The sequence below is a fragment of the Mauremys reevesii genome, linkage group 3 (assembly GCF_016161935.1).
Source record: "Mauremys reevesii isolate NIE-2019 linkage group 3, ASM1616193v1, whole genome shotgun sequence".
NCBI classification, from domain to species: domain Eukaryota; kingdom Metazoa; phylum Chordata; order Testudines; family Geoemydidae; genus Mauremys; species Mauremys reevesii.
Genome location: NC_052625.1, coordinates 36,669,113 through 36,680,144, shown reverse-complemented (window position 1 = coordinate 36,680,144; position 11,032 = coordinate 36,669,113). Strand labels below are relative to the sequence as shown.

The window sequence follows — 11,032 nt, the reverse complement described above, 5'->3', positions numbered from 1 at the left end:
TGCTTGCAAATTATATAGACAAGCCCTGAGAGCAGCTCCAAAGCTGGTCTTTCCTGCAGCCAATGGCTGTAGGGGCTGAAGATGGGCCAGAGTGCAGTGTGCTCTGCCCCTGGTCATCTTTGTTCTGACATGCCCCCTATGCGAGAAGGGCCGGCTCTACTGTTTTCATCGCCCCAAGCAGCGTGCCAAATTGCCACTGCGGGCGGCGGGGGCAGTCCGTGTGCTGTTAGGGCAGCACACGCGTTTTCGCGGCGGCGGCAATTCGGCGGCAGCTTCTGTCTTCAGAAGACAGAAGTTGCGCCACCGTGGACAGCTGAACATAGAAGCTGCCGCCGCCGCCGCGGAAACGCGTGTGCCGCCCTAACGGCACACGGACTGCCCCCGCCGTCCACGGCGGGAATTCGGCGCACTGCTGGGGGCAAAAACACATGGACTGCTGCCCCTTGCAGATTGCCGCCCCAGGCACCTGCTTGAAATGCTGGTGCCTGGAGCCAGCCCTGTATGCAAGAAGGGGTGGGAGAGAACACGTTTTGTAGAGTTTTTCCACATCTGTGACTGGCTGTGCCTGCATGGCAGCTTTCCACTGTTTCATGCTGCTTGAGCATTGCAAGGAAGCCTGAGCCAGGGCCCAGGATTGAGAACACAAGGAGCAGTGTTGATCCCACACTAATACATTAATGGCAATATTCCATTGAAAAATATCTCTTCCTTTTATTGCATTTATCTCTGTGCAGGGATGTACATGTGGCATTATCCTAAAAAGCAACATGGATCATTCAGCTGCCTAATTTGCAATTTGATATTATCTGCAAGAGCCTTGCTGAGCCACAAGAAGGAAGGCAGGGAAAGCGTATTGTGACATGGTATCTGAAAGAATGCATATCGGCTTTGCTATACAGTCAGATATCAAAAAATATTTCCAGAAAAAGGAACTACAGTAAGAGGAAATGTAATGGAAGCAAAATATTCTAAGAACCATTACAGAAATTAGTTTATTGCACCCTGTTTTAGCTGAATGCCCTTGCCCCTTTACGCCTGCTTCAATGGTAAAACTGCCAAAGCTTCAAGGGGAAAAGAAACAAAACCACTGTTTGACTACTATGGAGAATAGTCTGACTTAGGATAGACGATCAGTTGGGTTTCACGGTACAGCCAACCCCAAGCATCCAAAAATCATGAATCAGGCTGCCCTAAAGTGATATTAGTTGAAAAATAATGGGATCTCAGAAATTAATAATTTGTGAGTGATTGCCTTGTGGTTTGTGAGCCTTTAGGGGATTATATTTTTAAGCTCATCTCTGCAAATATGAGGGCTAGAAACTTTATTTGTTTTACTTAAAGCTGCACATGACTCCAGGAGCTGGGGTTTGAAGAAAAAACACCTAATATCATGAGACTCACGCTAAAATCGTGAGAGTTGGTCACACTGGATTTCCAGCATGCTACTTAGTTTTATTTGATTTTTAACTTCTTTTTTTTTCCCCCAGAAGTGCTGGTGGCCACCTTGCTGCTTTATGGAAAAACTCTTCAAGAGATAAAGTATTTTAAATTATTAAAAATGTGTCGGCCTACTCTCACAGCAAAAGCTCTCTTTGCTGTAAGCTCAATGGACTTGATACCATTATACATATGTGTAACAGGGTGCTGGCCAAAAGGCACTGACTCAGCACCTGTTAGCTCAGAGCCTGCTAGCTCAGCTCCCACTAAGGGGAAGAGATTGGAGTTGACAGGCTGTGGCTGATTAAAGCCCTAAAGGAGAGACACCTGTGAGCTTGATGGGGGAAGGCCTATAAAGCTAGCAGGAAGGAAGTAGGAGGGAAGGAACAGGAAAGTGAGGAGTGAGGGTCTGTTGCTCCCAGCTAGCTGTAAGAGCAAGCTGTTCCCAAGGGGCTACCTGCCTGATAGCGAAGTGTATAAAGCTGTATATACATGGTGGTGGGAAAAATACAAGGAAATAAAAGGGCACTGGTGTTTGAAAGAGTGGTCTCCCGCGAATTTGTGCCATAGAGCAACGAAGAGCATGTCTACAATATGACTTTGTTTCTGGCTTCAGATGAATATCACAATCCATTGTCAGACAGTAAAGCTCTCTGAAGGAGGACTGTTGCTTCAGTAAAGTGTCCTGTAATGCGTATTGTTTCACATCTTCCATCTGGAAATGAAAAAGTGAACCGTATAATTTCATGAGTCATAGGACCTGAGCTCAATACACTACATGAGAGCTGCTGTTTCCTAAGCCTGAACTGGAATGACTAATTAGACACTCTAAAAACAGGAGAGAGAAAGTAATGGGTCAGGTTCCCAAAAACCAATTATTTTTTTAAAGAAAACCTTTGGGGTTCTTTCTATGGATTATTTATATTTGTCTTCTGCTTTTTGAGCCTTCAGGTTGTATGAGTGTCACATATTCAAGCTTTTCTCCATAATAATGAGGGCTAGAAATTTAATCTTTTAAAATATATATTAATATCCCCACATAATCATGAGACTCCAGGGGCTGGGGCTTTAACAAGAACACCCAATAGTGTGAGAACAGCGATAAAATTGTGAGAGTTCTCAATGCTGTTTATGAACTTCTGACTATAGAGCTCCAATGACAAATAAACTGTTCTACTTACTTAATGTTTACGCCTTTTAATATGATGTTATTGCAATGACAACACTGATGAGTAAACACCATTGCAAATAATGAAGTAAAGTGAAACAGCTATGTGAAATTGTTTCAGTATATTCCAATTTCTAATTTAAGTCCCATGTATCTCAAAATAATTAAGGGCTTACATAAAAACATTAAGATAAACTGAAATATAATGTTCTTTCAACGAATTCATATTGTTTAAAATTAGGAAAGGATTTAAAAGAGAAAATTATAGATCGATGATTAACATTCCCATTTAATTTATAATGTAATGAATTAAAGTGTACTATTTTCCACTTAAATTTCAATAAGTTTCAGAAAAATAAGAATATTTAAACTCTGGCATTTTACCCAAACTAATTCATTCTCAAACTAACGAGTATCTGTTACTTAAATGGTTTCAAATTCAAAGATCAAAGATGAAATGTATAGGATTTTTTATATGTTATGCCATCACAAGGTCAAGAGGAAAATAGCATGCAACTGAGAGCCTGCGTCTATAACAGGGAAAGTTTTTTTTTTAATCCTAATCACCATCTGATACTCTAGTTAGCCTGTAAATCCTAAATACTAGGGAAGTCAACTGCACAGAAACCACTCTCTGTTTCTGGAAGTACAGTATGAAGACAGGCAGTCTACATCACAGGTGTGTGAAATACAATGAAAGGCAGAGCTACTTCAAAGTTAAGCTCCTCCCTCCCCAATTTCATGTCAATCCTTCAAAACGGCTGCTTTTATCCTGAGGTAAAATCCAAAACAAGCAAATTTTTCCAGTGAAATTCCGCCATTTCCCTAGCAAAAGCAGTCCTGTTTCTGCATGAAACTGAATTTCATTCAAACAATACCAGGAGTGCAATACATGCTACCACTAGTCAGTTAGACAGGGGGAAGGAGTAGGGATTTTTCATTACTGATAAGGTAATTTTGTTTTAAGTTAAAATGTTTCAGTCTCAGAGATCAGTTAGTTCAGGAAGGTAAAAACCTATACAAATACATTTTGGTTTTGGCTCAAACGCAAAGAACACTTCTATTTTCTAAGCTAGAGATCACCTGCCACTGTACCATACAATGCGATTGTGTCTATATTTTCATGTAATGGAAATAAAATGATTGTAATATGTTGTTGTGTCACTGCATAAATATCTCCTGCTCTGAAAATGAATGTCTTGGCTTTGCCTTAACATTTATTAAGCAGCATGAGGAGTAGGTGATTATCACTGAATAGCATGGCATTATCTCTCCACTAAATTATGGAACTCTTGTGTAAACAGTTTCCTCACAGAGAAAGGAATGGCTTAGTCTTTCAATTTGCTGAGCAGCACCTTGCAGGATTGGTCCTTAATGTTTTTAAATGTCCTGAGGTTTCTGAAAATACATTTCCTATTGTGACTTTCTTTCTTGCAACCAGGTTGCAGGAAAACCAGAATTGTAAAGACATGAGCTAAGATATATGCAGAAGTCTAACTTTCCTTTAATGGTCACCATAGCAGCAGCCAATAAATACAAAGCCACATGCAGTCCATTACATAGTTATTCTCCTCACTTCCTGAAGCCTCCTTAGCTCTGACATCATTTCCCTGTAAGGATGGAAAGTATTGAATTTTCTCTTGTATGAGGTACAGTTCGACAAGGGATCCCAGCATATAGAGGAGAATGGGCATAGGAGACACCCAAATTACAACCAAGGCAGTATTTCTGAGTCAAAGTATTTTCTTTTCAGCAGAAATATTTCACTTTTTTAAAACTTTTTGCTGAAAAGTCAAACAATTCCACAGAAAATTTTGCCAAAAACATTTGTATTGAAATTTTCTGCGGGGAAAAAAAAGCCCATTTCCTGACCAGCCCCACTTAGTAGTCTTTCCAGTATTCATGTTTTGATACTAGAGTTGTGTGGCAGATCATATTATTAACTCATTGTCTCAGTTCCAACTAGATAAATGAACCTTTATAAGCTATTTGAAACAAATTGTTGTTCTCCCTTAAATGAATCTTGGTCATGGGACCAAAATTCACTCTTTTCTTATATTCACTGAATCCTTATAAACAAAACTTCCCTGATATGGATGTTTGTAAAAAGTAAATAAAAAGGGGCAGCAAAAATTGTTAAAGCAAAATTCCAGTCATTGAATATCAGGGTTGGAAGGGACCTCAGGAGATCATCTAGTCCAACCCCCTGCTCAAAGCAGGACCAATCCCCAGACAAATTTTTGCTCCAGATCCCTAAATGGCCCCCTCAAGGATTGAACTTACAATCATTTAGTAGGCCAATGCACTAACCACTGAGGTAACCCTCCAGAAACTTCTGTTACACTTGTAGTCATTTTTTTGCTATTCACCCACTTCAACTGTTTATTAAATGGTGACTAATTTATAGTTGTAGGGGACCAAGCATAAAAGATACATTCAAAACTTCGATTGAGAGACGACAATGACGAGGACTAGTTCCCATATCCCTGCCCCCTCCTGTACTGCTGGCTTGAATACAGCAAAATAGGATTCATAAATAAATTTTCTTCCATACTAGTCAATTTTACTTATTTATTTATTGGTGAAAACTTTGAGTGAGTAAAGTTTAGTTTGTAAGAATGTTCACAAAAAGGGAAACACTTTCCCTCGTGCCAATGTGAGTTCACGTTGAAAGTGTTTTCACAGCCACTTTCACAGCCATTTTTGTAGGTTTGGGTGTCAACCAGTCATGGAGCTGAAGCAGAAATATGTGTTCTAGGTGACAGTGCAAAGAGTGAATAATGCCCAAAGTAATGTCAAATGTTTTGCAACAAATCCATAGGCTGAAATATATTCCTAGAAACCATTATTCAAATATTTTGAATATGAAGCAAATTAGTAAATACTGAAATCTCTTCATGGATAATTTGCAACATAAATAATGTTTATTAATATACACTACAATAACATGCACTGGGAAACTTTTAGTGCACACCAGCAGAATCTACAAGGGCCAGGCATTATTTGAAATGGTGTTTACAAAGTGTTATCATTGCACTGGCAAGTAATAGGAAGTAATGCCAAGAATCTGACATATTTGTAAACAAGATGGAGTTGGCTCTGCCCTCACTTACACTTGCACTGGATTCAGTAGTTACTCCTGATTTGCACCAGAAATGAGTTTAATTATATCCAAAATCTTCTGTTTTAAAAGTGTAGCCAAACTTCAGATAAATGTATAGGTAGGTATAACAGGGCTCACTCACCACTAGGACACCTCTGAGGCCCCCTTCTGTAGCTCCTTGTGCTCCCTGCTGCCTCCTCTCTTTGAAACTCAGGGTGCTCTGTCTTCATGGCTTGACCCTCCGACCTGGTGGACAGAAAGCTGGCTAGATCGTCGGGCTCAACAGATAGTGATCAACTCGATGTCTAGTTGGCAGCCAGTATCAAGCGAAGTGCCCCAGGGGTCAGTCCTGGGGTTGGTTTTGTTCAACATCTTCATTAATGATCTGGATGATGGGATGGATTGCACCCTCAGCAAGTTCACAGATGACATTAAGCTGGGGGAGAGGTAGATATGCTGCAGGGTAGGGATAGGGTCCAGAGTGACCTAGACAAATTGGAGGACTGGGCCAAAAGAAATCTGATGAGGTTCAACAAGGTCAAGTGCAGAGTCCTGAAATTAGGATGGAAGACTCCCATGTACTGCTACAGTTCTACAGAAAAGGACCTGGGGATTACAGTGGACGAGAAGCTGGATATGAGTCAGCAGTGTGCCCTTGTTGCCAAGAAGGCTAACAGCATATTGGGCTGCATTAGTAGGAGCATTGCATTGCTAGAAGATTGAGGGAAGTGATTATTCCCCACTATTGGGCACTGGTGAGGCCACACCTGGAGTATTGCTTCCAGTTTTGGTCCCCCCACTACAGAAAGGATGTGGACAAATTGGAGAGAGTCCAACAGAGGGCAACAAAAATGATTAGGGGTCTCAGTAACATGACTTATGAGGGAACTGGGCTTATTTAATCTACAGAAGAGAAGAGTGAGGGGGCATTTGATAGCAGCCTTCAACTACCTGAAAGGGGGTTCCAAAGAGGATAGAGCTCAGCTGTTCTCAGTGGTGGCAGATAACACAACAAGAAGCAATGATCTCAAGTTGCAGTAGGGGAGGTCTAGGTTGGATATTAGGAAACACTATTTCACTAGGAGGGTGGTGAAGCACGGGAATGGGTTACCTAGGGAGGGTGTGGAATCTCCATCTTTAGAGGTTTTTAAGGCCCGGCTTGACAAAGCCCTGGCTGGGATGATTTAGTTGGGGCTGGTCCCAGTGTTCTCTCTAATTTTTCCCACTTATGTGTGAAATGAATTTTGTTATGTGCGCCCGTAAGGAGGTGATATGTGACACATCACTTTCATATTGGTGCACATAACAAAATTCATGTGGTGGGGATGGGGTTGAAGGGTTCTTGTGGGAGGGGGCTCAGGGCTGGGTCAGAGGGTTGAGGTGCAGGGTTGTGAGGGCTCTGGCTGGCAGTGCATGATCTGGGGTGGGGCTGGGGCTGAGGAGCTCAGGGCTGGGTCAGAGGGTTGGGTGCAGGGGTGTGAGGGCTCTGGCTGGGGATGCAGGCTCTGAGGTGGGGCTAGGAATGAGGCGTTTGGGGTGCAGGAGGGTGCTCCGAGGATACTGTAGGGAGAGAGGATTCCCCCCAGTGCTCTCTCCCCACAGCAGCACCTGGGCTGGGGGGTGAGAGGTGCCTGTCCCCTGCCATGGGAGCTCTGGGCTGAAGCTGCAGGATCGGCACCCCTCCCCCGGCCCCAGCATGTCCGGGCCGGGCTGCCTAGGCAGACTGCTCCGGCTGTGCCTGGGCCGTGCTGCACCCACCACAGCTGGGCCGGGCCGCTCCAGGGTCAGTCCAGCCTGGGCTGCGCTGCTCCGGCTGCACCTGAGGCCAATCTAGCTGTGGCTAGATCCATGCCACGCTGGCCGCACTGCCCCAGCTGCACCTGGGCCAGATCCGAGTGCTACTGGGTCTGTGCCACTCCACCCTCACTGCCCCAGCTGCACCTGGGGCTGCGCCTGGGCCCAATTCAGCTGCACCTGGGTCTGGGCTGCTCTAGTCGCAGCAGGTCTGGGCTGCATGGTGAGTTGGGTCTGGGAGAGGGGAGTCCCTCCCCTTGCCTCGGCATGTCCCCTGGTGGGTTCCCTAAGCGCTTGTGCAGTGCTAAATAGGCTGTTGCATGGCCACGCAGATTACAGGGAATTTAGGTTGGTCCTGCTTTGAGCAGGGGGTTGGACTAGATGACCTCCTGGGGTCTCTTCCAACCCTGATAGTCTATGATTCTATTATTCTACTGTGTTTTTCCCACCTGGGGTTAACAAAGTCTCTTCATCCAAAATGGCAGTCTTCTCCCTCACTGGCCTGATTATTTCACCTTCCCCAGTGGCTGGCAGGGGAACCCAGACCCACCCTCTAGCTCTGGGTTCCAGCTCCGGAATTCTCTAATTAGCAGCCAAGTCTGCAACATCCCCAAGGCCATTTCCTACTCTGTCTCTCTCAGGCTTCTGCTCCACCCAGAGTTGCCAGGTGTCCAGTTTTTTATCAGAACACCAGGTCAAAAAGGGACCCTGACAGCTCCAGTCCACGCCATTAAAAGTCCAGTTGGCAATGCTAAGCCAGGCTAGTCCCTACCTGTCTTGGCACCACGCTCCACCCTGGAAGCAGCCAGCAGGTCCAGCTCCTAGGCAGGGGGGCCATGGTGCTGGCCACTTCCAGGGTGTAGCGCTGTGCCAGGACAGGCAGGGAGCCAGCTTTAGCCCCACTGCACCATTGACCAGGAGCCACCCAAGGTAAGCCCACACCCCAACCCTTTGCCCAGTCCTGAGCCTCCCCAAAGCCCCCTCCTGCACCCCAAACCCCTCATCCCCAGCCCCACCCCAGAACCTGCACCCACAGCCCAGAGCCCTCACCCCCTCCCACACCCCAACCCCCAGCCCAGTGAAAGTGAGTGAGGGTCAGGGAGAGCAAGCCACTAAAGGAGGGGGAATGTAGTGAGGGGCAGGGCCTCTGGGAAGCGGTGGGGCTAGAGTGTTTGGTTTTGTGCAATTAGAAAGTTGGCAACCCTAGCTCCACCACCCTTCTCGGTAAATCCTTCCCTCAGGGCTTGGATCTCCAGGGTTTCTACTGTACTTCTGTGTTTCCTCCTTTACCTCTCTATTCCCCAGAGAGTGGCTGCAGGCTCCCTCACTGCAACACCTTTTGGCTGCCAACTTCCGGCCTTAGCCACCTGTTCCTTCTTAGCTGGGCTCCATCATCAATCTGAGATTACTTAGGCCACCTAATTCCCCTTAGGTGTGGCCTATCTGCTTAATTAACCCCTTCTCAGCCTCTGATATTTACATGCCAGATGCACTAAAGATTCATATGTCCATTCAATTGTTTATTCTTTGGGGTTCAGACCCTCTGTTCTCCCCCTGGGGTGACAGAACCCTGATTGTCACATCTGTCTTTCAGGCTCAGTCCCAGCCTCTCACACAGATGTATCCTGCAGCCAGCCCAGCTCAAGGAGCAGTGGGGACAGGTGATCTCATCCTGTCAAACCAAGCAACATGGGTCCCATTGAAGCTCAGATGGAAGATCCCATGCATCTCCTGGAGGTAAGGACCGTTCCCTCTTCCTGCCATTTGGGACTCTTGCAACAAACAGGGGGCTCCTGCTACATATCCTGGTTGGGAGCTTTCCCTATCCCTGGATCCCAGCCCTGGTACAGAGACCTATTTCTCATCATGTTATCCTCATTTTATTCTCCGAGGATGTGTCCAGGATTCTGTTTTCTGCAGGAGGTTTGAGCAGGGAGAGATCACTCACTGTCATGACCCAGGGGTCTTCAACCCAGGTCTGCAGGGTTCATGAGAGCAGCCACACTCCAACCCTCCACTTGGAAGCCTGCTGAAAATTGCTTACCTAGGACCCATGGAGGCTCCACTCCTGAGGTCCTATTGGAGAAGCTAATTGGCCCTCTGGCCCTGCTTAAGGCAGCAGCAGGAACAGGAAGCTGCTCCCCGTTCTGGATCGTGTGCTGCTTGTTTCTGTTGCTGCTCCCCTGGCTTGATTTCCTGGCATCTGATTTGTGGTTGTGATCACAAGTTTGTCTTTTGCTTCTGATCTTCCAGTATCCTGACCCAGCTGACTCTCAACTCCTGTCACGTGAGTGTGGACTCTGGCTGCCCTTGACCCAGCTGTGACATTGACTTTTGTACAATTTCTCCAATGCCCTTTTCTGCTGTCCAGCAAGATACACCAGTACCTTGGCTCCCAAAGTCCTAGTTGCTGCTATTCAAGGGCTGAGGGGTAGTGCTTGTATTGCCCCCACTCCCATCCCCACTGCTTTCCCTATGGGAATCACCCTAGAGCAGAGGAGAAATCTGCTCTTAGGATCAGTCCTAGCAGTAGTTCCACCCGCCCTGGCCTCAGCTCAGCTACTTTGTTTACCTGGGATCAGGGACCACTTTTGAAGGCCTTAGCGTGTTGGTGGAGGTGGGAGCTAAGGCTGAAGCTCCAGCAGTTTCCACCAAAGAACACCACCCTGTCTTTCTGTGGTCTGACTAGGGCTCACCATCCATCTTGGAGCTGAACACCAGATGGAAGCTGATGGATTGTCCTTGGTGGGCCATGTTCTTGTGTGTGATGGAGCTGTGTGCCAGAGAGGGTTGGGAGCAGATGCACCACGCTTGGCCAAGACCGGGCTAAATAGCTTGTAATGCTAGGTGAGTCAAACCATGGCCACATATAGACACCTTGGGCATCCATGGGGACTGAATCTGGGCGCTTCGCTGCCAAGAGCAGAACTCACTCCAACTTGAGTCATTATGGTAGTGACCCCTGCCAGCCCCTCTGAGGGGGGTCAGTATTATCTTTGTTAGCTGGTGCACAGGGATGGAAAGCAACCGGCTGCAAGGTCACACACATTGACAGAGGCAGGAAGGAAGCATGGTACTGATACCAGTCCAGCTCCAACCACTAGACTCCACCCACTTCCAAAGCTAGGGAATCCAGGAGCCCTGACTCTGACAGCTAGGCCTTAAATGACAAGACCAACCTCCCTCCCACTCAGGAAGCCATAGAAAGGACCATCTGCTGAGCTCCCCTTTGCAATGCCACTGTCAGAGACCATTGTTAGTGGGTGCCAAGTGACTGAGCAGGGAACTCCTTGAGAGACTCCTAGACAGGGCCGGTGCAACCATTAGGCAAACTAAGCGGCTGCCTAGGGCGCCAAAATTTGAGGGTGCCAAAAAGTGGTGCTCAAAATGTCTGGGATGCTCACCCAGTGCTGCAGCTTTGATCAGCTCCGGCCGGTCGGCCGTCAGGGAAGTGATGTTATTCCTCCTCTGGCCGCCGGGGGTGCTGCGCTGCTCCTTGCTGCTCTGGCTTCTTCCCCAGGGCCCCTGCC

General features: G+C 46.6%; 1 long non-coding RNA gene across 1 annotated transcript; it reads right to left on the bottom strand.

Moving 5' to 3' along the window:
• Positions 1-845: 845 nt before the first annotated feature.
• LOC120402352 lies at positions 846-7,750 on the bottom strand. The gene is made up of 3 exons (XR_005597160.1): positions 7,683-7,750; positions 5,851-5,954; positions 846-2,152 (listed from the first exon to the last, which is right to left on the bottom strand). It is a non-coding gene; the product is annotated as an uncharacterized LOC120402352 (long non-coding RNA).
• Positions 7,751-11,032: the final 3,282 nt, after the last annotated feature.